General features: G+C 40.6%; 1 pseudogene; it reads left to right on the top strand.

The window, feature by feature from the left end:
* Positions 1-6,159: 6,159 nt before the first annotated feature.
* Positions 6,160-6,978, top strand: LOC123646002 (annotated as a pseudogene).
* Positions 6,979-10,576: the final 3,598 nt, after the last annotated feature.

The raw sequence follows: 10,576 nt of genomic DNA, 5'->3' as shown, positions 1-10,576 counted from the left end.
AGGTGAGAGGACACTGGAAATATTGTTATGGTCTTCTCTGACCTCTAACCATCACTCAATCTTGTGATTCTTCCAACTTCACAAAAAAAAACAAAAAAAACAAAAAAAACAAAAAAAAACCAAAAACAAACAAAAAGCAGTGATCATTCCGGGTAAGTCTAAAAGTAGACATTCTAATCTATTTTTATTATAGAACAACTTTGATTAGCTGGAACATTCTGAATCTAGAAATAGTCAGCCCCCTCACTCCACTCACCTGAATTTTTGCCAGAACATAAAGAGACAAGGACTCATCTCTCACAGACATGCTAAATGCCCTGTCATGGTCACAATGTCACTATGTTTACTGGGGACTGCTTATGCTTCTTAGCAACAATTTTAGTTGCCTAATTTGAGTTGGTAGCTGTATTAGTCAGGATTCTCCAGAGGGACAGAATCAAAAGGATAGATAGGTAGGTAGATATATAGGTAGGAGATTTACTAGAGGAATTGGCTCATACAATTAAGAAGGCTGAGATGTCCCACAACAAGCCATCTGCAAGCTGGAGATCTTGGAATGTGGGCAGTGTGGTCAGTCCAAGTCCAAAAGCCTTACGACCAGGGAAGCAGATGGTGTCATTTACAGTCAGAAGGTGAAAGCCTGAGAACCTGGGAGGGGGGTAGAACACTGGTGTAAGCCCTGGAGTTGCAAGGCCAGAGAGCCTGGAGCTCTGATGTTCAAGGGTAGGAAGAGGAGAGAGGGGAAATCCTTTTCTCTTCTTTTTGTTCTATCTGAGCCCTCAGCTGATTGGATGGTGCTCCCCCCAACATTTAGTCCACGGACTCACACTCCAGTTACCTCTGGAAGCACCCTCGCAAACATGCCCAAAAGCAATGCTTTGCCAGTTCCCTAGGTATTTCTTAATCCATTCAAGTTGACACCTAACATTAACCATGACAGTAGCTAACTTCCATCACCCTGATTTCATTCAGCCTTTTTCCTGCAGTGATTGCAACCTACATTCCTCTCATGTTTTTGTCCAGCGCTTGGCAAAAACTCCATAGTCATTCTAAAAATAGGTCATAACTGATTAAAATATTTTGTTTAAAGTTTTATTTACTTGTTTTACAAATATTGTGGAATGTCAATGCAGTGTCAGAATTTGCTCCTTGATTTGGACATATTCAAGTGAAAGTATCTTTCTCTCTATATTTTTGAAATCCCTATTACCCTGGCATCCAATTACTTTTAAAGCCCTATTCAATTTCATGCTACAAATGAGTCCATCTTCCAGGCTGGTACATAAATTGTAATTTGATGTTTTATTGATTGTTCAATAAATGAGGCATAGTGACTTATTCCATTATCCCAGGTAAATGTTACCAACCAGAACTATGCTTGGGAGAAAGAATAGGAAAGGGATGTCAGGAAACCCCTGCATTCCCGCTGACCTGTTTCAAATAAGATCATGTGCCTCCTGCTTTATAAATGCCTTCAAGAGGAGATACTACCATTATTCCCTAACAAAGATGAAGCTTCCAATACAAGTGAGCTACCTTGGAGAGGTAACACATCAATTGAATTCACAATATATCAGTATGTGTATATTTCAGTTTTTAAGTTAAGAGTGTTTTCTGAGGTTATGACAGTGAGAAGAGAAAGTTAGCTGAGTTCCAGAAGTTATCACAGGGTTGATGGAGGTGGCAGTCCGGCTGGGAGGGCTTTACAAGAGCTGGGATAATGGAAGTAGTCTTTGCTGATTTCACAGCTCTATGGGTAACTGCACTAGTCATTGAAGTGATCAGCCTTATACCTTCCTCTGAGCAGGGTAAAGGGTGCTGGGGAGGCAAGATTTCAAACACTCATGGGTTCCTGGCCATATGCTACTGTGGTAAGACCTACTTTTTAATTAATTAATTTATTTTTTTATTTCAGCTCTGACTTGGGTGGGGCAAAGGCAATCAATGTAAGACCTACTTTTAACTAGATTTGGCCACATGTCTTCAGGAACCAGAAATTCATATCTGAAGGTATTGGAATGATGTGGATAACTTCTTAAAACATGTAGTTTGCTAGAGTCAATACATGTTTAAATTGATATACTGTGCCAGTTATATTAATATCAAATCTCATTTACTGATCTAAGAATAATTTAAAAGATAGGAAATAAAGAGAGTAGACATAGAAATAATCGTGAACCACACAAGACAGTAGATATACAATTAAGTAATAAATGTTTTAAAACTTAATTAATTTACATATCCCTTTTTAAAGAAAAACAAATTTCTCATGGGTCACCTAGTGTTTAAATTATTATTAATATGTTAAAAATGTGTAAACATAAAATTGGTATAAATGTCTTATCCTTATACAGCTATACAAACCAAAACATATTTATAAATTAAACATAAACAAAGCTACAAAGCCAAATAAGCTTAAAATTAACAATATTTATTTAATGTGACACTTGATGTTGTTTTGCTGAAATTAAGAGCCTATTGCTATGTAGATGCAGCATGGTATAGATTGTCTGGTGTTCAGTGATGCATCTTAATCTCATCACTCTTGACTGCCCACTGGGAAAGATGCGTGATTGCTATCCATGTGGATTCTCTTTGGACTCCTGTAAACTCCAAGGGTAGGTGAGGGTGTGCCTGGAAACCTAATTAGGTGCTGTTGCTGCAAATCTGTATGCAGAGGAGTTTAACTAAACAAGCACAATTACCCAGGGTTGGGATAAGGATTATTGCATTTTTTAATTTTTAAAAATCAAAACGAGAAACTCATCTACCACCTGCAAAAACACAACAGTCCCTTTGCTGTTGCCGCCAGCTGTGGGTCCGTGTCATTCGAAATAAAGACAAACAGACACAAGAATTCTTCAGTTTGTTTTATCACATCATTTTGGAAGACGATCTGGAAGTGAAGAATGGCAGGCAAACCTTGACATATTCCAAGAGGTTCTCTCACCCTCATCCCGTGGAGAGGTGCCTTGTCTTTGAAGATGCTTCCGACCAAGTGTAGAGGAGGCCCTGGCAGCAGGATGCAAGTGGTTATGGTTCCAGAAGGAAACCTGAGCAGGGGCCTGACAGGAAAGGACAAGCTGGTGCTGAATTCCATGCAGGACTTTCCCCTTCCTACAAGTGAGGGGAGGGCCGTGTCATGGCACTGCCCACCCACACGTGATCCACATTGCTGGGGGAAAAGGGGAGGAAACCGATAACGCCAAAATGCAACCTGCAGTCATTCTGGCCTTCTCAGATTTGCCTTTTCACCCTGTGCTGGCTTGGCCCACTCTCTCCAGTGTTGTTAAAACATGACTTGGCAGTTGAGAGAACACTAAGCAGAGACAGCCAGAACAAAGATCAAACTTGAATTACCATCTGAAAAATCAACCTGATGTAGTATATGATAAAGTGAATTGACATGGCATGCATGTATAGACCAGCATGTTAATATGCATGTAGGCATTATATGTAAATATGCATACATATATGTAAAATGTATACTTCTCCAAGACAAAATAAAATTATTTTTGTGTTTGTTTCATTTTTATTTTAGTTTTTCTGAACACTTGACTGGGAAATGTAAACTATGTATACATATATGTATGTATTAATACACACACACACACACACACACACACACACACACACTGCTTCACTCTCCTTGGTGTTACTGTCAACATGCAGTAGCAACTGGCAAAGTGAGATGTAATTCTATCTGGTATGTAACCTGAGCGGGGAAAACCATGTTTTTGATAAGCACTAAGGAATAATTCTCCTTATTAGCTTGCATTAAAATTCTTTTTGTGACCTCAAAATGAGATCATGCATGCTGCCCACAGCCTCTGTAGACCCTTCTATCTCTGCACATTCCTAGAAGCCTTTTCTAAGTGCCTTCTAGAATTCCATATCAGTCAGCAAAAATATTTATACCAAAATTTGAAACAGACAATTTTCTTCCAGTCCCCTTGATGCTGGAAGTATATTTCTACTTAATTTATATGGAGCGGGGTCTCCAGTATGCACCCAACCTTGACAGTCCCTGGGCTTTGTCTCCTGTCCCCCTTGTCCTTCAAGGCCATGAAAATGCTCATAAGCTGAATCTTAGTTTAAGCCCTCAGCTTGTTTTCTGAAAGATGGTCATGCCATGCTGTTGGAAATGAAAATTCCAAATTTCACCTCTGTAATTATGCACCATACCTCCACCCGTTGCCTGATGTAAGTAAGCATTTCAGTGATGCTGTTCTTTCTTTTCCAAGGCCAGATGGATTGCCAATTGCCCAGTAGCAGAAATACGGAAGAGTGGATATGTCCAGTGAGAATTCAAAAAGACAACCTGGCTTCTGCTTTCCAAATTCTCATCTGCTAATGAGGGAGTCATAGCCAGCACAAATGCATAATGAAAATCAAAATGATAAAAGTATTAGAAACACATGAACAAAAAACATAAAAGGCCAATTCTGACTGTAACATAGACACCTCTCAAATTTTTAGGAGAGCATTAAATTAAGCAGGGCCTCTCTGATAATTTGTGACTAACAGTGAGCTTTCATGCTTCCAGAAACCCTGGGAGGACTCCCTGTCTTCACTCTCTGAGGATAGGAGGCCTGGCTTTGGCTCCCTGGGCTAAGACAGATTTCTAGTCTCTAGAAATCACAGAGTAAGAGGGCTCAGCATGGTGTAGCATAGCGGATCAGATACTCTGGGGAGAAAGAGGCAGGAGTATGGAGTTGGAGAAAGGTGTAGCAGTGGTGAATGGCTATATGGCAGGGAGGGCTGAGGACAAGGGGAGGGGCTGGTTTCTGTGGAACACGTTCAGGCAGAGCTGGACATTACCACCGAAACAGTGTTCGTTAAACGTGCCCAGACAGGAAGCATCATTACAAAAGTAAGAACTTGCATTTTCAGAGGGCCTTCCCCTGGAAAATCTGATTCAACAAGTCTAGGGCAGGGGATATGGAATCTGTATGTGTCTATTTAAACAAGTGATGTTATGATAGATAAAATACAACTTGTCTAAAAATATGGATAAATAAGGGACTTCCAGAATTATGTTTAGCACCCAGCCCAATCCAGAGTTACTGGAATATTGGAATACACGGAGATATAACAACAACCTTACAGCAGAACATTTGCAGGGAGCTCTGTCGCCCTGGCTAGAGTGCAGTGGCATCATGTTGGCTCACAGCAACCTCAAACTCCTGGGCTCAAGTGATCCTCCTGCCTCAGCCTCCCAATTAGCTGGGACTACAGGCATGTGCCACTACGCCTGGCTAAATTTTTTTCTCTATTTTTGTTTACCCGGCTAATTTCTATTTTTAGTAGGGATGGGGTCTCGCTCTTGCTCAGGCTGGTCTCGAACTCCTGACCTCAAGTGATCCACCCACCTCGGCCTCCCAGAGTGCTAGGATTACAGGCGTGAGCCACCGTGCCAGGGAAAAATTCAGTATTTTTAAGATACCTGTTGTAGAAGATTAAACAAACAAACAAAAACCCTCTCCAGTGTTAGTGCCTGTCCTAGAAGTAAAGCAAACAAACCCCAATATCTTAATTTTGTTCTTAACAAGAGCATTACGCCCTCCCTGAGTTAAAGACAAGACATGAAGTGAGTAAGCACAGGGCTCTGCAACCAGAGCTTTAGAAGGGGACCTGGGGAAGGAGGCGTGTCGCCTGCTGCCACCTTATGGCAGAATTGTGTGGTTAATGAGGACCGGCTGGAAGACAAATGACTTGGGTCCTTTAACAAATATTAAGTAACTTAAAAAATAACATTTGAAATGTTTCTGACCCTGTTTTCTCCTTTATAAAAAAAGATCATTACTATTCTACTAGATTGTCATGTTGAGACGAGAAATGAAATTTTTAAAAGAAAAGTGAAATCATATATTAAGTATTCTTTTCAGCATTGCTAATGCTGCTCTCCCACTTATGAGTAACAGGAAAACTTATTTTTCTGGGAATATTCCTTTTTCTCTTAAGATGGCGAACGGGATTCCAGAGCCCCCTGTTTGCGGGAAGCGGAGGCGACAGCGCGCAGGGCCGGTGCGCGCACAGGCGGGGGGCGCTGCGACTGCGTCGGGTCTGCCCTGGGGATGGCGCGCTCCCTGCAGCATTTCCTGTACTCGTCCCGCGTGGCTGCACTTGGGCCTTTGGCCTGACCCAGCCAGCACGACCATGGCTTCAGCTTTGGAAGAGCTACGGAAAGATTTAGAAGAGGTAAAGGTGTCGCTGGAAAAAGCCACTAGGAAAAGAGGACATGATACTGAAAAATACAAGATTGGAACAGAAATCAAGAACAAGATGCAACAGAAATCACAGAGAAAAGAACTTCTTGACAACGAAAAGCCAGCCGCTCTGGCTGCTTCCATTGCAATGGGATATATATACAGTGCAATTCACCAATTACAGAGGGATCACAGTCAGGTAAGCTTGTGAAAATCTATATTACCTTAACTGGAGTTTATCAAGTTCCCACCAAAAATGTGGAGGTGCATTTCACAGAGAGGTCATTGGATCTGCTGGTAAAGGATCTGAATGGGAAGAGTTACTTCACGATTGTGAACAATCTCCTGAAACCCATCTCTGTGGAAGGCAGTTCAAAACAAGTAAAGACTGTTGTAGTTCTTTCCTTATGTAGAAAGCAAGCAGAAAACACATGGTGAGAGGACCTGACTGAGGTTGAAAAAGAGAGCAAAGAAAAAAGAAAAGCTCTCCTATGCCCTCTATGAAACAGATCCTAGTGAGGGACTGATAAATGGTTCTAAAGAAAATTTATGAAGATGGAGATGATGATATGAAGCAAATCATTAATAAAGCCTGGGTGGAATCAAAGAGAAAAGCAAGCCAGAGGGGACACAGAATTTTGAGACTTTAAAGTCCTTTTGGGAACTGTGATGTGGAAATACTGATGTTTCCAATAAGGGAATGTTGGTGAGTTGCACATAAATTTGACAGATAACTATTTACACAGCCTTCTTCTAAGTATGGGCAACGAATTCCCCACTTCCTACTGGAGGGTTTATTTAAATAAAATATGCTTATTAAACATCTCCTGTAAAGATGGTTTTATTAGTACCCTGATCATTTTGTTCAAGAAAGTGTTATATTCTCATGTGAAATGTAAAAAGTCTTGCCTAATGAAAATGCTACCTTGTGTGTATTTTGTTCAACTAAGAGGTAGAAAACAAAAGTATTTGTTTGCCTTTTAGTTACTGACATCAGCTCCTACCAATGTAAGGATAAGTAAGAGTAAAACCTGAATTTTTGCATAAAATGCAAGTCTCTACCTGTACTTGAAGGTTGCTATAGAGTGGCTAATCCCTTATTACCAGCTTAAGCAATGCATATGCACTAATAACATAATCACAAATATTTCTATTTAGATTTAAATATATTTGTTTATGAATACAGAATAGAAACTAAATCTAAACAAGCATAGATAAACATCTTTGTATAGTACCAATTAGTAAGTTTTGCCATGGAGCATATGGCTTACAAAAGTAATGACCATAAAGCAAAAAATAATTAATTTGAAAGTCCATCTTATTCCTATGTTCAATAAAGTTAAATTTTTTTGTTAAAAAAGTTGGTGAACAGGTAGTGGCTGGTCAGAAATGGGAAATGTGGTCAATGAGAGAGGTCTCTGCCATCCTCCCCTTCATCTATTCCATTTTCCCAATTCTCTAGGGTGAGGCTACCTTTTGGGTCAGGACAGGCTACTATGAAGATGTCAGATGGCTGATGGGGTTTTCAGAAAATACAGATCTCACCAGTAGGTGGAGAATATAGTTATCTACTCTGATGGTTAATTTTATGTCAACTTGGCTTGACCACAGTCCCCAAATATTTGGTCAAACATTATTCTGGATGATTCTGTGAAGATGTTTTTTGGATGAGGTTAACATTTAAATTGGTAGACTGAAGCAGACTACCCTCTATAATTTGGGTGGGCCTCATCCACTCAGCTGGAAGGCCTTAATAGAACAAAGACCGACCTCCCCTTGAACAAGAAGTAATTCTGCCAGCAGACCAACTGCAAATCTTCCCGGGGTTTCCAGACTGCTAGCCTACCTTGCAGATTTTGGATTCATCAAGCCACCACAATCTGTAAGCCAATTCCTTAAAATAAATCTCTCTCTATCTCTACACACATACACACACACACACACACACACACACACACACACACACACACACACGCATATCCTGTTGGTTTTGCTCTCTAGAGCAGTGGTCCCCAACCTTTTTAGCACCAGGGACCGGTTTCATGGAAGACAATTTTTCCACAGACAGGGGTGGGGGAGGGGGATGGTTTTGGGATGATACAAGCGCATTACATTTATTGTGCAGTCAAACCTCTCTGGTAATGATAATCTGTATTTGCAGCCACTTCCCAGCACTAGCATCACTGCCTCAGCTCCACCTCAGATCATCAGGCATTAGATTCTCATAAGGGCGCACAACCTAGATCGCATGTGCAGTTTACAGTGGTGTTTGTGCTGCTAGGAGAATCTAATGTCCCTGCTGATCTGACAGGAAGCGGAGCTTATGTGGTGATGGGAGTGATAGGGAGCAGCTGCAAATACAGATGAAGCTTCCTCCCCACCGCTCACCTCTTGTTGTGCAGCCCCTTTTCCTAACAGGCCATGGACTAATAGTGGTTCTCTGCCCTGGGTTGGGGTCCACAGCTCTAGAGAGCCCTGACACCTGTGAAGATGTCAGATGACTGACTGGAACTTTCTCACCACTATTTGAAGAATATGGTTATCTACATGATGAGAATTGAATGTTCTAGAAGCATCTGCTGTCTTAATCTCTTGTCTAGCACTCTGAAGCATGGGTTGAAGTTAGGGGTAACCTAACTCAGTCGATCTGGCTTCATTTCCCTGAGATATTATCTTGGTTCTGCCCCCCTGTGTGTTGGCTCCATTCTCAAGAATGGTAGCAAAATACCATTTTTAATTTCAGGCCTCACACAAAAAAACTGGAAGAAAAAACTGCTTCAGTCCTAGTACTCTAAGAAATTCACCCTGATTAAATTGTCCATTGCTGAGAGTAGGACTTTGGCTTGGGAAATGGAACTTCCTATTTATATTAAGATAATCTCTGAGATGGGGGTGAAATCAGCTTCCCCTAACAAATGGAATTAAGGGGGCTAAATGGATACATGAATAAAATCCCAGTTCTGTTCTGTTAAGACAGTGAAGGAGGGGGAATGGATGCTGGGTAGGCAACCAGTAACGTCCACCAGACACTTACCTAGTATCAGCAATTGATTTATCACAACACAACACTCAAGTGATGATACTCAAATGAAAACTAGTGCCAAGGAACTGATAAGGAATAGTGGGATTATGGAAAACAGGAATAACATGACCCATTAATAAAAGAGGAAGCTGCTACTCTGCTCTAGGTAATGTGACCATTCAAGAATATAGAATTGCTAGATCTTCAACATTTTCAAGAGAAGTTGATAATCTGGATTTTTACATAAAATATCTGCATTTTAAATGTTGGCAACTAAGTCAATTTTTGTTCTTGTTTTTAAGCACACAGGACAGCCAATACTGTCCAAAATAAAAGCATATTTCTTGGCCAAATACAGCCTGAACCTCTAGTTTACTTTGGTCTAGAACCATTGCTTGCCATTCAGTGGTTCCATGGCTGCAAAGCTTGTTAAGAGTAGAGCAGCCAAAGGAGAGAGATCAAAGAATAAGTGTCATTGTTTCATACATGCTTTTCAGCAGGTGGATCCCCAAACACGGGTTCACAGGCTTCTGCATCACCAAATGAAATGTGAAGTCCATTTGGAGCCAGTTAATTATTTCCAGGTTAGGAAAGGTGTTCTAGCACCAGGCACCATGAACTCTTGTTTTCCCAGTGTTCACTGTCTTACTTCATTTACAGGTAAGACCCAGCAGGTACAGGGACCAAAGTCATCACACTACTAGAAATCCAATGTGGATTGTTTTTTTTCCCCAAACGTGCATAAATTCCATTTTTAAAAAAGATATAGCAATCATTCTTTTATTTCTGGACCTTTCTGTTACCTGATGCCATTAGGTAGTTTATCACAGCTCTACAAGGCATACAGCTTTTTATTGATAGGTTAGATTGATTACCTTCCTATCGTTAAAACACATTTAGTTTAACTGAACGGAAAATAGCAGTTTGTGATTAAACAAAAACAATGTTTAATTAGCTTAAAATAGACTAGTATTGAAATCAGAGACTAATTGATTTGCATTTCTTATCATTTCCCTGGTCAATTTCTTGTTCCCTAAAAGCACAAAGCACAAGAACGGTGGTTGTTAATCCTGTTTACACATTAGAATCTAGAGGGTGGAGATGGGATGGGATGAGAGGAACATTTTTTTTTTTTAAGCGCCTTTATCCAGGCCCTACTCTAGAGGGACCAAAACTCCCCAAGTGATTATAACGTGTAGACAGAGCTGAATACAGTTCCTAGTAAGAAAATTCTACAAGACCTGAAATCCATCAAATCCTTTAGATTCTCTCCAGAGCTCTTCATCTTAGCACGAAAGGGCTCTAAATAACATCCTCATGAGCTATCTGGGGCTAGTTCTTTCCT

This window comes from Lemur catta, chromosome 10, assembly GCF_020740605.2.
Source record: "Lemur catta isolate mLemCat1 chromosome 10, mLemCat1.pri, whole genome shotgun sequence".
Classification (NCBI taxonomy): Eukaryota; Metazoa; Chordata; class Mammalia; order Primates; family Lemuridae; genus Lemur; species Lemur catta.
The sequence above is the reverse complement of the archived record's forward strand: the minus strand, read 5'-3'. Positions and strand labels throughout refer to the sequence as shown.